The sequence below is a fragment of the Diceros bicornis genome, chromosome 3, assembly GCF_020826845.1.
Source record: "Diceros bicornis minor isolate mBicDic1 chromosome 3, mDicBic1.mat.cur, whole genome shotgun sequence".
In the NCBI taxonomy this organism is placed as follows: Eukaryota; Metazoa; Chordata; class Mammalia; order Perissodactyla; family Rhinocerotidae; genus Diceros; species Diceros bicornis.
Genome location: NC_080742.1, coordinates 82,729,614 through 82,745,202, shown reverse-complemented (window position 1 = coordinate 82,745,202; position 15,589 = coordinate 82,729,614). Strand labels below are relative to the sequence as shown.

The following is a 15,589-nucleotide window of genomic DNA, read 5'->3' as shown; positions in this document are numbered from 1 at the left end:
TGTGAACTTTACTTCCATTATGCATTTCTATTGCCCTTCTCTACTAATGCAGCCCCATCCCTTTGAAAGGAGGAAAAATACACTTACTTTTTTATTTTTAGTGGTTCTAAGAACCTGTGATTTAGTTCCAGATTCGAGTCCTACATGAAACCATTGCAGATATTCACTTCTTTCTCCTTTCACGGCATTCAAATTTTTTCTACCCACTAAGACTTTTAGGGCCAGGTCTGCCATCGCCCTAAATACAGTGGCATGGCCGTGAAAACACACCGAGCTTTCTTCCAGAACCTCTGCTATGGAAGGGGCTCTGCCACACCATGCCTCAGACGTCCAGGAGAGATGACTTCATCACTTCAACTCCTATTTATTCTTCAACTCCTATCTATTCTTCCCATCAAGACACCACCACCAAGGCGGAGTCCTCCCTTCAGCTGACAGATCTGTGACTCCCTGAGGAAGAGCAGCTGAGAGGGACCTGGGGATAAGTGAGGGTCAGGGCTTGAGGGGCGGACGAGCGAGCGCCAGATACCCACCCAAGACTGAACCGGGAGAGGCAAGGAACTGGCCTTCCCGCACTCCAAAATAAAACACCACATCATTTTAAAATGGAAACGTTCGCAACGGCAACATTCTAAAACAAAACCACTCACCTACAAAGAGGCCACCAGTAGCTGCCGCTCCTCGCAGCCACCGAGCAGCCAGCGCCTCCTGCGATTCATCACTGCTGCCGGCATAGACGCTCTTTTCTAGCCGGGAGCCAGAAGGGGCAGGTCGTAGCGCGCTGCCTATTGGAGGGTCCAACTGTCACTCATTCATGACCCCGTCCCACACCCAGGAACAGGTCGAGGTCTTTTCCGTTTTCCAAATCCCTGGGGTAGAAATTGAGACTCTGATTGGCTCGCTGAGGAGACGAACACACTGCTGGACCAGTAAGAAGCTGGCTTCGACTCCGGTGGGCGGGCTTGGGCCTGGAAGAAGAAAAACAAAACCAGGAGCGTTGTCCCGGCAATAGAGCGGCCTGGGGAGTTCTTAAGCAGTCGATGATGCCAGAAAGCGTTTCGCGTCGTAAGGCAAGTATCTGCCAATGTAGAGACGTGTCGGCGGAATCTTGGAAGTGATGAGGTGATGCCTTCTTTTACTCATGGGACACTTCAACCCGAGGAGGAAGGTGGGCAGTCCTCGCAGAGGAAGGCTCCTGCTTTCCTCGTGGTTCTAAGTCTTTCAAGTGCCCGATTTATGGGCAGTAATTCATCCTCCCTTTCTCCCTGTACTTTTATGGGGATTCCCCTTAGGCAATTCTCTGGCACTGTTTTGGTTGGAGAAGACAAGGGATGAATGGAATGTATTAAAAGCTTGTGGAACAGATGAAGGGAGGATGGAGTGGAATGAGGAGAATTATAAATTTGGAGGCCACAATTACTGAACAAGAGAAACCTATGAAAACCTGGCAGGAGGCCCTTTAGGCTAAGCAGGCTTGTACTACTACACAAGACTTAGAAGTCTAAGTGTCAGAACTTGTGGATGGGCGAGAAAGATAAGGAATGCTATGTTTGCCTGACCTCATGGGAAATTCCCCTGTTTCCAGAATGTGTCCTACCTAGTGTTTAGTATCCTCTTTTGAGTTTTTCTGTTTCATGCACACAGCAAATCCAGTAGATTTGTGACCACCAAGCAGGGCTTCAGAATAATTAAACGTAAATTTGAAAAAATAATCCTTCCACATTTTGAAATATGACACACTATGTATTGAATTCATTAAGACCTAAGTGTTTGTAGTTAGTTCTAGATCTCAATTATCCTTCGTAGAGATAACAATTCTTCCTGAGATCCCAAAGACCAGACCTTTACTTCTAGGAGAGCACAAATCCAAGGCCTGACCAGGTCCCAGCAGGTGATAAGTCCCATCTAGTGATAGTTAGAGTTTAACTTGCACAAGATTAACTAGAGTTCAGGTCAGAGCAGCTGGAGGAGGCGGCTTCCAGTCTTAACTCCCAGGAGTGCCACTTCCAAATCCTATACTCATACTGGCTTGCTCTTCCTTTTCTCCATATGATTGAGGACAAAGTGAAGGAAAAGCTTTTCTACTACAGTATAACATCAAAGCTCCCTACTTCATCCTCTGGTGGATAGAGACAGCCATTCAGGAGTGTTAGTCTTACAGCATTTGCCATTTAGGGATACTTACTCTGGGCTTAAGGGCACCTGCTGGTTGGATTTAGTTTTACTGTTGTTATGGTTACATAACAACATAGCAAGCTTGTCACATAGAACATTTACAATATCAAACATCACCTGCCTTTTAGAATCTCGTTGTACAGGTGAGGAATCTGAAGTTTAAGAGATTTATTTAGAATTACTTCTCTGGTTGGGGGAGAGCTGGGACAGGATCCAAGGTTGCTAATTCATAACTCTGGGAAAATGCTTTCTCTTTTGCTGCCCCTCCCCAAAAAGCAATAATTTTTAAAATCAAGATTACTAATTTTAAAATTAACTTCCATTAGGGGCCGGCCCGGTGGCACAAGTGGTTAAGTGTGCGCGCTCCGCTGTGGTGGCCCGGCATTCGCCGGTTCGGATCCCAGGCACGCACCGACGCACCGCTTGGCAAGCCGTGCTGTGGAGGCGTCCCATATAAAGTAGAGGAAGATGGGCATGGATGTTAACCCAGGGCCAGTCTTCCTCAGCAAAAAGAGGAGGATTGGCAGATTTAGCTCAGGGCCGATCTTCCTCACCAAAAAAAAAAAATTAACTTCCATTAAGACTAACTGTGAGGAATTTAATTCTAATATAGCAAGCAGTATAGATACTATGAAAATAACGTAGTGTCTCAGTTCACTACTTTACTTCAGATAACTTTTGGTGTAGTCCTACTTTCATCCAAACAAGAAATGAAAATGCAGTAAATTATTATAGCCATGTTGTCTCTTTGTCTTTCTGTTATGTGTGCATATGAAAAAGCCCGTATTAACACATATGGTACTTTAAGGGTTGGTCGCAGATTGACTTATTCAGGACCTGGATAAAATACTACTTTATGATAGCATACGTACCTGGCCAAAATAATTTCACAACTATTTATGCAGAGCCCCTAGCCTTTGCAGCTAGGGTTGAGCTGGTCCACCGAGCATCAAAACATCATCAACTGACCAAGGCTATTCTGCGTTTTTCTTCCCTGGCAGAGCCAGTTGCTCCCTTCCTCCCCTTCCAGCAAACTCCAGAATTAGTTGGTCCTATATCCCATGTACAGGACTATCTTCTTGTCTTAATGGTGTGAGGACACATCATGATCTGGTTGTTTGCTGCTAGTATCTAGTGTCCTACCAATCCGTACCTTCTTCAGGGTCAAATTAAAATCTGTCACCCATAATCTAGTGTAATAGACCCATGTTTGGCTCCCACCATTGACCTGCTAAGTACAGGACTCCTCTATTGAAACCAAAAACTGAAAATGCTCTTACAAATGAGCCATGTAGACCTTTACTTTAAAGCCATCTGTCCCTTAATTTCACAAGTTAAAACATAGAATCCTCATCTCACAGAGCAGTGTGAAGAATAACAGAGGCTGTTTTGAAATACCTTTGCAATCTCTGAAGCACCTTACGTCTGCCACTTTCTAGCTCTGGGAACTTAGGCACATTGCTTGACCTTATTCTGTGTCTCTATCTGAGAAATAGGGATAATATCTAATTGGCCAATGTGAAAATTAGATGAGATAATGCAGTGTGTACCTGGCATATGGAAAGGGGTCTGTAAATGGTGGTTATTCTTAACAATTACGGTCATGATAATTGTAAAGTGTTTAACTACTTATGAGTACTCTTATTTTTAAGAACTCAAGAAAGTCTGGGCTTGGCGCTTTCCTCCCCTTTTCTGCTCAAGTGGAGACCTGGACTCCTGCAGAGGATATAAGACAGGAATTTCCCACTATCCTGCTGCTACCCCGAGAGGCGACTGTCAGGAAGTGAATGCCAAAGAGGATGCAGATCCACTGGCAGGCCAGGGCTGTTGGTATTGTGGAGTCAGAACTCTGTGCAGTTTCCCTACTCTAAGTCTCGACGTTAGCATCCTGGGGCAGGAAAGGAGCCAGGTTGATTTTTTTCCGCTCTCAGTTCTGAGAAAACAAACAAACAACTCTGGAGTGTGGAATAAAGGGGAAAAAGGAGGAAACTTGCAGAAAATGAAAAGAGGCACCTTCCTCTTTTCAAATTCTTTACCCTACTGCTCAGGAAAAAAGCACATTTCTTTAAATGCTTGTTTTTCTGTGGTGATGAACAAAGTAGTCACAATTTCTGTCCAGTGGAGTTGTTTCCTAAGTGCTATATCATATTTAGTTAATTATAACTTTATATTAAAAAATATTCTGTTTATTGTATGAAGTTTAGAAAAGAAAAAATTTAAAACACCCATAATCCTACAACTCAGAATTTATTGTCAACAATTTTTATTTCCTTCTATTTTTTCCTTATAAATCAATTATTTAAAAAAGACAGGAATTCATAGTATATATACTTTTTTTTTTGTTTTTTTCTGGTGAGGAAGACTTGCCCTGAGCTAACATCTGTGCCAATCTTCCTCTGTTTTGTTTGTGGGTCACCACCACAGCATGGCTGACAAGTGGTGTTAGTCTACACTCAGGATCCGAACTGGCAAATCTAGGCTGCCAGAGAGGAGCTCACCGAGCTTAACCACTATGCCACGGGGCCAGCCCCTATATAAACTACTTTACAGCAACATTTCCTTAATTTATTATGAACATCTCCCCATGTCATTTAATATTCTTCTTCAATATATAATTCCATCATGTGAATGTGCTTTCGGGTGTTATGTCTCACAATTCAATCTGTCTCCTCCTCTTGGGCCTTGAGGTTGCTTTAGTTTCTTGCCAAGATTCAGGGATTTAAATGGGCTGCTCTTTCCTTAAATGTCAGAGTCCTCACTGAACCAAAGGCACTGCCTGCTGGTCCCAGCCCTTCTTTGCAGAGAGGCTGATCAAGTAGCCAGGAATTCTTTCCTCTGTGCCTGGTATTGCAGAGCTAAGAAAGGTGAAGCCAGTGAAGCCTGAAAGCTCCTGGAGGGTTGCCCTTTAACCTCTGCTCCCCCAGGGTTTCCTGTTCTTTAACCTGAAGAAAAGGTGTTGAGGTGAGAGAAGTTGGGGGAGGGGTTGGAAATCAGGGCACCATTAATAAAACCTCACAAAACTCCTGGCATATGTATCTCCATTTTACAGATGAAGAAAGTAGGGCTCAGAGAGAGCATTTGTCTATGCCTGCACAGCTGGTTAGAGAGCCCGAGTTTGACTCCTAGCTTTGGTTCTAAAATTTGAACTCTTCCCACCATGCTTCCCACTGCTCCTAAAAACTGATGGACATAACTTCATTCTTGTTTTCCTGTGAGAAATTTGTTGTCAGTCTTCTAAGATATATTTGTTACCTGCTCTCTAAAAAAGAAATCCCCTCCTGACTGTCCAAGAATTTCTTCTTCCTATGAGTTTCCTGAGTTGCCTAGCTCTTTGCTGAAAGAATATATCCTCATTCTTGGATGAAGAATCAGGCGACTTAGCTTCCCCCACCCCATATTTGCTTATTTTCTTACAGAAGTGACCTCTTTTTATATTGGAAGGTCAAACTCATAAATAGAAGTTCTTATAAACCCTGCATCAATTTAACAACATTACACATAGTTGCCTTAGAAGTATAACTCTGGAATATTTTCTTAAAGCCTCTTTACACAATCTAATCAGAATCAGTTTCAATCAAGAGTACCTGCTTTAAAATACCTTTTTTCCATCCTCCTCTCCCCGCCACACACTACCAACACCCTGGCCCAAGCTACCATCACCTCTTGCCTGGATTTTCTCAGTAGCTTCCTAACAAATCTTCCTGAATCCACTTTTGCTCTCTTTTAGGCAGCCAGGGTGATATTAGTATAATATATTTGTCATCATCTCACAGTTAACCTCCCTCCTCCCCATAGCTTAAAACACTGCAGTGGCTTCCCAATGCTCCTAATATTGGACTTCCTTCCCCCTCCCCATGGCCATTAGGTCTTTGCACATGCATTTCCCCTACATAGAATGCTGTTCCCTCCCAAGTAGTTAAAGCATAGAACAGGAATCCAAGTTTCCTGACTCCCAGGCTGCATCTCTAATGCAAGTGTATTACTGAGGACTAATAATTATCCAATGGGGAAAAATATGATTTGGAAGTTCAAAAGAAGTACAGTGGTGCGGGGGGTAGGAGTGTGGGCCTTGGAGCCAGTCTGCCTGGGTTCCCATCCTGCCTCTGTTCCCTACTAACCATGTGATCTGGGGCAGCTCATTTAACATCCTTGCCTCATTTCTTCTACTGTATAATGGGTATAGTCACGGTACCTACCTCATAGAGTTATATTATTTAAATAAGTTACATGGAGAGAGCTCAATAAATTTTAACTTTAGAAAGTCACAGTGATAGATTAACGACCCAGTATAATTTCTTATTAGAGAGTAAAATCAACTTTGTCGTGTTTCTCTTGTATTCTTCTGGAGAAAAACAGATAGAGCAAACCAGTGGGAGGCCCTCCCAGGGCAGGGAAAGCTGGTCCTAGCAGATAATGTTTCAGGGGCTGCACAGTGTAGGGAAAGACACATGATTACTTAGTCAAAACAAGCACCAGGCCACAAATGCTAGTGAGTTGAGATAAATGAAGCCTAGGGGGTTTAAAAAATACATAGAGGGGAAAACAATTAAAGAAATCTAAAATAGTATAAAAAATCACAGTAGCAGACAAAAGACATATTCTATTTACAGATGAAATCATCTTAAGCTTGTAAACCAAACCTTGTTATGTAAAATATCTTTTCCTTGTGCGATAAGCATTTTGGAGGCTACCTGAGGTCCCAGAGTTTTTTAACAGAATGCTCTCTGGTGGCTTTGAGAGCTGTCATTTCTATAGCTCCTTTGTGCTATTTTGTGTCCAGAGACAAGCTACTTTACCTATAGATCTGTGACCCCAACGTGAGTGAGACAAAGCTCTTTACATTCCCCGTTTGAATCCTCACAGAATCCGTATTCAATAAACTTAGAAAATAGCTTGAATGGCTTCATTTATTAAGTTTTCAAGAAAGGAAAAATGAGAATTAAGTAATTTGTTACCAGTCTTGTAACCATCAGTCAGTGCCAACAATTGAACAGTGGTCTTTTTATGCCAGTTGAGTGTCATCACTAGTCTCTGCTATCATCTCTCTGTGAAGCGTATTTGATGTACTCCCAGCAGGTAGTCTGCTTCCATGAGGTGCCACAGGAGCGGGAGACACTGGTGGTTCGTCCGGGAGTGATCAGCTGGGAAAGCTGAGCCCAGAAGTTGGCAGGGATGTGGGAAGTTTAGATACGTAATGGAAGAGGTGACGTCTAAGCAATGTTAAAAAATGAGTACAATTCCAGTCAGAAACCAAAGTTGGATTGTGATGATGGTTGTACAGTTGTATTAAATTCACTAAAACTCATTAAATCGTATGCTAAAAATGGGTAAATTTTATGATATGTAAATTATACCTCAAAAAAACTTTTTTTTTTTTTTTAAAGATTTTATTTATTTATTTTTTCCCCCCAAAGCCCCAGTAGATAGTTGTGTGTCATAGCTGCACATCCTTCTAGTTGCTGTATGTGGGACGCGGCCTCAGCATGGCCAGAGAAGCAGCGCGTCGGTGTGAGCCCGGGATCCGAACCCGGGTCTCCAGCAGTGGAGCACGCTCACTTAACCACTAAGCCACGGGGCCAGCCCTCAAAAAAACTTTTTTAAAAAAAGAACTTGGCTTTAGAAACAGACACATGTGCAGAGAAACAGACACATATACAGAGATTCCTGGCTCTGCACTTTACTAGTTGTGTGATCTTGGTCCAGTTAGTTAACCTTTCTGTTCTTCTGGGTCCTCATCTGTAAAATGGGAATAATGATAGCTTGGGGTTGGTGGGAAGATTAAATAGGATAGTATGTGTAAGTTCCTGCTGCGTTGTCATTATAGTTATCGTGCTCAGCATAATAGTTCACTTCCTCTCCTGAGGATGTTTAATCAGTGTTCAATTGTTTGCTCTGTCTTTTAAACGATATGGGAGCAGCTATAGCTTCTTCTGACTTCCTTTCACTACAACTTGACTCTGATGCCCCTACTAATTACTCTCCCATTTCTCTCCCTTTCCTTGCTAAGCACCTTCATCAGGTGTCTTACCTATACTTACAGTGGTAATTCTCTGTGCCTTTGCACATACTGTTCTTTATGCCTGCAGCTTGTTTCTTATCCCTCTTCACTTAACCCTTGGTTGATTAATCATTCCTTCATTTATTTTTTAGGATTTTATAATTATATAATATTTCAAGCATACAGAGAAGAATAGAGAACAATATATAAACACTGTGCACCCAACACCCAGCTTTACCACATCTTAACATTCTGCCATATTTAATTCAGAACTTTTCATGAAGACAAGTCTTTGAGTTAATTTACTTTTTTGTTTGTTTTTTGAGATGAGTTGTGGTGGGTTAGGGACTAGAATCAAAATATTATAATTTCTAGGGTGGACTACATATTGGATTATATAAATCAGTTTTTAAATTCTAGATTTACTTTGTTCAGTGAAACCTTCATTTTTGTTGACAGTGATCTCCTGTATGTTTTTATCACTTACATTCATAACACATTCAATAAAGGAGTGATCATTTTCCATAAGTTCATTGGGGGGTAGGAGTGGGGGTATCAGGTAGAGCTAATAGCACCATCCCACGGCACGAGATTTAAGTTTTTCATCTTATGGACACTTTGTCTGTGTCGCCTCCCCTAATACAGTAATATAGGCTTTCATTCATGATTTCAATTTGAAACAGAGAGTTACTATGGTCAATCCATCTAAAATGACCCAAGGAATCTGATAAAGTTATGTCAACTAGTAACTATTTCTGGAAAGACTGAGAGAATTAAATAAAAGATACAGTAGCACTGTAAGGCTTTTTCAGGTTTGTTCATGTCTCATTTTTTTGTTGTTAAAATAAGATGTCTACTGGACAATCAGAAAATCCTTATTTGTCATCCTTCCCTTTACTAAGAATTTTGTTCTTTCTCTTTAGGGTGTCTTCTTGTTCCAAGGATACAGGGCTCTCTTTGCTTCAGCTCTATGTATCTGGTTCTCTTTTCACAATCACACAGCCTCCATTCAGCCTTGGAACTTATTGTATAACCTGACCATTTAAATGATGTATTTTCTTTAAGCGTTTTTGTGGAATAAGTTCCCCAGTATTTTCATATTTAGCCACAGTGGCAACTTGACCAGGTAACAGAACATGGCCATGGTTCTAAGGTAAACCTGTGGGTTTTCAGGCTTTGATTGATCCTTCCAGGGATCCCCCAGAGACTCTTGTTGGGAATCTTTAGAGCTTAAGTCACTGTCCACTTTTTCACTCCTCTTAAGCATTGTTTTCCTTATATTCCTTCAATCCACATTTCTTCTTTTTTTTTCCCCTTTTCTTGGCTTTCCCTTTGCATCCCCCTCCCCCTCCTCCCCCTCCTCCTCCCCCTCCCCCTCCCTATACTAGAAGTAGAAGTAGAAGTAGAAGCTGAAGTGGTGGTCTTCATTCTCTTCTGGTGTATGTTCATCAGACTCTGGTTCAGGAGTCTTTGAGGAGAGTCCCCGGATGTTGGGAACTCCCAATTCTCTAGTCCTCTGTCTCACTGGATGCTTTCTTCTGGCCTATGAGATTAAGCCACAGCTTGTCACCCAGGTGAGGACTTGAATAGCCATTGTAGTGAGTAGCAGAAGAGAAAAAAATGCCCCCTTTGCTTCCAGAGGGTGAACAGTGGAGGTTGTCTCCTATGCCAATACATTTGAAAATATAGATGAAATGAAAAAGTTAATAAAAACTACATAACTTACTAAAATTGACTCAAGAAGAAACAGAAGATCTGAATAGTTCTGTAATCAACAAAGGAATAGAATCTATAGTATAAAATAAACTTTTCCCTACAAAACAAAAACAAAAACACTGGTCCAGAGTGTTTTGTAAATGAGGACTGCAAGAAACCCTTATTCCCAATGCTTGATATGTCCTTCCATGTGGAGGAAATGTATTGTAACACAACTGGCCTATTTCTGCCCGCTCACTTATCTCCAGGGGAATAGGAACTACTTATCCAATCAGTGAGTTTGGGAGAAAGCCCTGAGTGTATCTGGCCTGGCCCCTCCTTTGGAATTGTCTTGTTTCAGAGAGAAAGAGCATGAGTGATCTTAGCAGTAAAGTACCTGCCCTTGTGGGTTAGACGTTAGGGTCTAGTGCTGCCTGTCTGGGTGTATAGTCTGTCTAGGTCCGGGGACAGTATTAAGAAGCTTATTGTTGCCTCATACTTGAACCACATTATCTAGCAACTTTAACAGGATTACAGCAGATATTCTGATCTCTACCTTCATGACGCTTATCTGTTTCTCTCCTTACTTAATTACCGTTTTTGAATTGGTGAAAAACTGTTTTTAAAACTTTTTATTTTGAACTAAATTCAGACTGATAGAAAGGCTGTCAAAATAGTACAGAGTTTCCATATATCCTTCACCCAGCTTCCGCTAATGTTAACATCTTACATAACCACACTACAGTAGTCAGAACTATTAAATTAACGTTGGCACAATACTACTAGCTAAAGTGAAGACCTGATTCAAATTTGGCAACTAAATTTCCACTAAAGTCCTTTTTCTATTCCAGAATCTTATCCAGGATCTCACATTGCATTTAATTGCTAATTTTCTTTAGTCTTTTGCTGTCTGTAATGGTTCCTCAGTCTTTCCTTGTCTTTCACAACTTTGATATTTGTGAAGAATATAAATTATTTTGTCAGATGTCTCTCAATTTGAGTTTGCCTGCTGTTTTCTCATGATTGAACTGAAGTTATGCACGTTAGAGGAGAATACCACGAAATATTGTGTTGTCACTGCATCACATCACGAGGTTCATGATGTTGGTATGTCTTCTTACCGGTGGCGGTAACCTTGATTCCTTATAAGGTGCTTTCTGCCAAGTTTCTCCACTGTAAAATTACTGTCTTTCTCTTTGTAACTAATAAATATCGTGGGGGAGATATTTTGAAATTATGCAAAGTTTTTTCTCTCAAACTAATTTTCTATTGATGGAGCTTGTCTGCAACAGTTATTATTGTGGCATTTCATGGTGATTTTATATCTTTCTCTTTCCTTTTATATTTATTAATTCAAATTATGCAATAAGGATAGCTGTCCTATATCCCCTATTTATATAATTGATTATTTATGCCAGTAAGGATTCATGAATATTTATTATATTTATGGTTTATAATCTAATACTATAATTATTTATTTTGCTGCTCAAATTGTCCCAGCTTTGATATTTAGGAGCTACTTCAGGTTGGCCTGTTTTGTTTTGTTTTGGGAGCATGTTCTTACTTTCTGGTACCACAGATGTTCCAAGCTCATCTTATATATTACCTTCCTTGGCCCTGGAATCAACTGTTTCTCCAAGGAGCCCTGGTTCCTTTTGTTAGAGAGTGGCGTTTAGAAACCAAGATTTGAGTACAAAGTGTGAAATTGGCTGAAATTTTGACAATTTCAAGTTGATGAAAATGTGGAGTAATTAGAATGCATATGCTCATGGGAATTGGTCCAGTTTGGAAAACAGTTTGGCTTTAGCTAGTAAAGTTGTAGGTAGATACATTCCATGAACCAGTAATTTCACTTCTAGGTGAATACATTGGAGAAATTCTTGTACATGTGCAATAGGAGTTACATGCAGCTTTGTTCAGAATAACACAAAACTGAAAATAACCCAAATGCCCACTGGTAGGAGAACAGATGTATAAAGTGTGGTGTATTCATAAAATATAATACTCTAAAGCAGTGAAAATGAACTACAGTTACTTATATCAACATGGATGAATCTCAGATACATAATGTTGAGCAAAAAAGAATACATATAGTATGATTCTATTTACATAAAGCCCATCAACATGCAAAATAAAACAACGTATGTATTTGTAGGGATGCATAAGTGATAAGATGATAAAACTAGAAAGAAAAGGGAACAGCAAATACAAACCCGGGGTAGTGGTTACAGGTTGGAAGTGAAATGCAGTAGGCTTCAGGGGTATTGGTGATATATTTCTTAAGCTGAATGGTGGGTTAACGGGCATTCATTTTATTTACATCATATGTATATATGTGTGAAGTATTACATACTGAAGAAAGAGGAGAGGAAAAAGGAGGAGGGGCTGGAGGAAGGGAGAGAAGAGAAAGGAAGAAAGGAAGAACAAAGAGAGGGAAGGAGACAGAAAGGGAGTAATGGAGGGAGGGAAAGAAAGAAACAAAGAGCGTTCTTCTACGTGATGTCTTAAGATCTGGGTGGCAGTTCAGATTCTGACACCAAGTATCTGTGTGGCTTTGGATGTGTCCCTAAACTTCTCTGAGTCTCAGTTTTCACATCACTTAAATGGGAATAATGTACTCCGCCCTGTGTACTCTCAGTTATTGTGAGGATAAAATGAAATATTTATACCTGTGGAATCGTGCTTCAGAAAAGTAATAAAGTGTTCTAAAATGTAAAAGAAGAAGAAAATTAATGCCTCAAATTATTATCTTGCTTCCTAATGCCAGAAACCTAGTGTATCTCATTATTTTCATATTAATGACTTTTTAACTTACATCCTGCTTACTCTTGCTCAGCTAACATATAAAGAGGAAAGCAGATATTCTGCTTATGCCTTTCAAGAAGGTTGGTTTGCTCTTCTGATAAAATTCACAGAAGAGTGCCTTTACCAGAGTGTTTCTGAGGTCTCAGGCTGCAGAACTTTAGGGCATTTCTCACTTAGGAAGGGCAATGTGGATGTGCTCTCTGGTCAGAGGAGAAAGCGCATGTGAAGGGGGTAGCAGTCGGGCCTCAGTGTCAAAGAATTCAGTAATAATCAATATAAGGTAAGGGGTACTATGCCTTACAGTGTGCCAGGCTCTGTGCTAACTTCTTCATTATCTCATTTAATTCTCATAACAGTCCTGGGAGATGTGTCCCCATTTTGCATGTGAAAATACAGGGCCTCAGAGAGTTGAAGTAAGTGACCGAAGGTCACCGAGTGAGAGACAGGGGTAGACTTCCTCCTCAGGGCTGTCTGCAGCCAAAGCCCACACTCAGCATCAACCCAAATGACTGTTGATCCACTGAGATCTCCTTAGAGATCTTAACTTCTCACAGGTATAACCTCTGGGCTGATATGACTCCTCATTACCAGCCTCCTTCACTGATAAATCTAGATATTATTAATTTTTTTTTAATTCCACCAATAGGAACCTCAGGGAGAATACTAAACAGCTTGAATTATTTGTACTAGAAAGGATCTTCCTACTGTAGTTGGAGGGCCCCAAAGGGAAAAAAACAACAGGAAAGATCACCAAACTTGTCTAATTTATAGACTTGGCCCCTATAGTTTAATTTTCTCACTGTCCCATGGGATAATCGTCTTCACTGCATTTTGACTTGCCCCCCAACGGACTGCTTCTTCAGCCTCTGACTTCTCTAATTACTGGCTCCTGATCTTTTGCTTTTTTAGTCTTTTATTCTGTTAATAAAATTGATTAATTGATCACTTTGTAGATATTCTAGTATTTAACTGTCCGTTAATTTCTGAAATAAAACCTATTTGGGCACAGTGTATTTTATAAATATGCTGTCAGAATCAGTTGTTATATATTTCATTTATGATTTTTCATTTGTATTTTTTTGAGAGGCTGTTCTACAGTTTTGAATGATTCTTGGCAAGATTTTGGTCCCAGGTTCTAAAATTCCTTCTTTTCTGATGCTTTGGAATAATGTGAATATCATAGGTATTATCTGCACTCTGAATGTTTGACAGAGTTCTTGGTCTAGCTTAGGAACTTTTTTGGAGGGCAGACATTTTTACATGATTTTTACCCCCTCAACCCCACCTCCCACCCCTGTTGCTACCTGGTCTATTAGGTTTTCTATCTCTTTGTGAGTCAATTTTGGTAATTTGTGTTTACTGCATAATCATCCATTTCGTCTAGATTTTCAAGTTCATGGCACCAAAATTTTATGTAGTCTTCTCTTATACCTTTCAAATAGCTTCTTTGACTGTACTTATAACACTTTTGTTATTCAAGTTGCCATCATTTCTCTTTGACTGCAATAAACTCCTGACTAGTCTCCCCATATCCACTCTAACTACTCTCTCTCTCTGTGTATCTACTCTATCTTTTATCATTCCTCGTTGTATCCATCAGTGGGCCAAAAAGAGCTATAAGACCTTAATTGACAAGTCCCACACACCAGAGAAGGCTATTTAAGTAGTGAAACAAATGTAGTCTCTTCCTAGCCAATCTGTTACTAATCCCAGCTGTGAGCCATGGGACAGTCTTGTGTCCATTCTTGGGTCTCCAGAGTTGTCATTATGTTACTTACATCTCTAGCTCTCCTCGCCTTATGTATACAAACACCTGTCCTTCATTGCTCTCTGCTCTACTCAGCCTAGCTGCATCCATGCTATACACTCTGCCTCCCCACCCTGCCTCCATAGCTCACCTCTGTTATTGGGGAAGAAAATTAGCATGTCCTGTGCATGTCATCCTGGGTTCCAGCATGGTAGAAAACAGCTGCCACACCTGGTGACCAAATGAGAGTTTACAGTGCTATAAGCAAACTCTCAACCACGTGGCAACCTTTCACTAAACAAACCACTAAAGAAACTCCAATCCAGTTCTACTCAGCCTCACCCTGAAGGGAGGTAGAAAAGTGGACAAAGACAGTATTGTTGGCATTGAGGCTTCACCCCTTTAAAACCTCCCCCAAATCAGCTAAGCATATCCATCTTAGAATTTCAGATCCTAACCTGACCCACTTCACACATGTACAGCTCTTTCTTTCCCTCTTAACCTCTTTCATTACGTTTGCTCTTTATATTTCTCTCTGAGCTGCCTTGATACTGATGTACAAATCAACTCTTTCCTGCTCTTTAACTAGAGCTGTTTTTTTTGCTTACTCCTGGAGTTGAACTATTACCAAAAAAAGAAAAAAAAAATATTTTGACCTTATAGTGCAAATTATTTTTTAAAAAATACACAATAGAGGATTTATATTCATAAAAATATGTGCTTTCAGCAAACAAGGTTATGTATGAAGTCATCAGTTCTGTAAAAGAGAAAGAAGAAAAACAATTAATTCAAAGAGAGCATTTTTTCCCTTCCTGTTGGTATGCAATGCCGCATACTTGAACAATTCATATTGACTCAATTCAGTGGCATAGTGTGGTGTAATATACAAGCAGGGCCTGGAGTCAGGAGACTTTGGGTTTACTCCCACGATCTGTTATACTAGCCATGTGACCTCAGGATAAATCACTTAAAATTGTAATCCACGTTATTTGTCTGTAAATTTAAGATTTTAAACTACATGACCTTTAAAGATCTTTTTAGCATAGCAGTTTTGGATCCCAAAGACTACAAAATGCTTATTCTATGTTGGGGCCCTGGGCAGTATGAAAGAAATATAGTCCTTAGTCTCAAGAAGCATATCATTTCATGAAAATATGACTTATTTTAAG

At 40.4% G+C, this 15,589-nt stretch overlaps 1 protein-coding gene and 1 long non-coding RNA gene across 2 annotated transcripts in view; one reads left to right on the top strand and one right to left on the bottom strand.

Annotated features, from left to right (window-relative positions):
- The window catches only part of BPGM (bisphosphoglycerate mutase), a 32,217-nt gene extending 31,478 nt beyond the window's left edge, over positions 1 to 739 (bottom strand). The window contains exon 1 of the mRNA XM_058530365.1: positions 651 to 739. The gene's annotated coding sequence lies outside the window, so the exon portion shown is untranslated. The remainder of the gene's footprint in view (positions 1 to 650) is intronic.
- Positions 740 to 1,052: 313 nt separating this feature from the next.
- The window catches only part of LOC131397466 (uncharacterized), a 41,387-nt gene continuing 26,850 nt past the window's right edge, over positions 1,053 to 15,589 (top strand). Inside the window, exon 1 of the long non-coding RNA XR_009216768.1 lies at positions 1,053 to 1,122. This is a non-coding gene — a long non-coding RNA (uncharacterized LOC131397466). The remainder of the gene's footprint in view (positions 1,123 to 15,589) is intronic.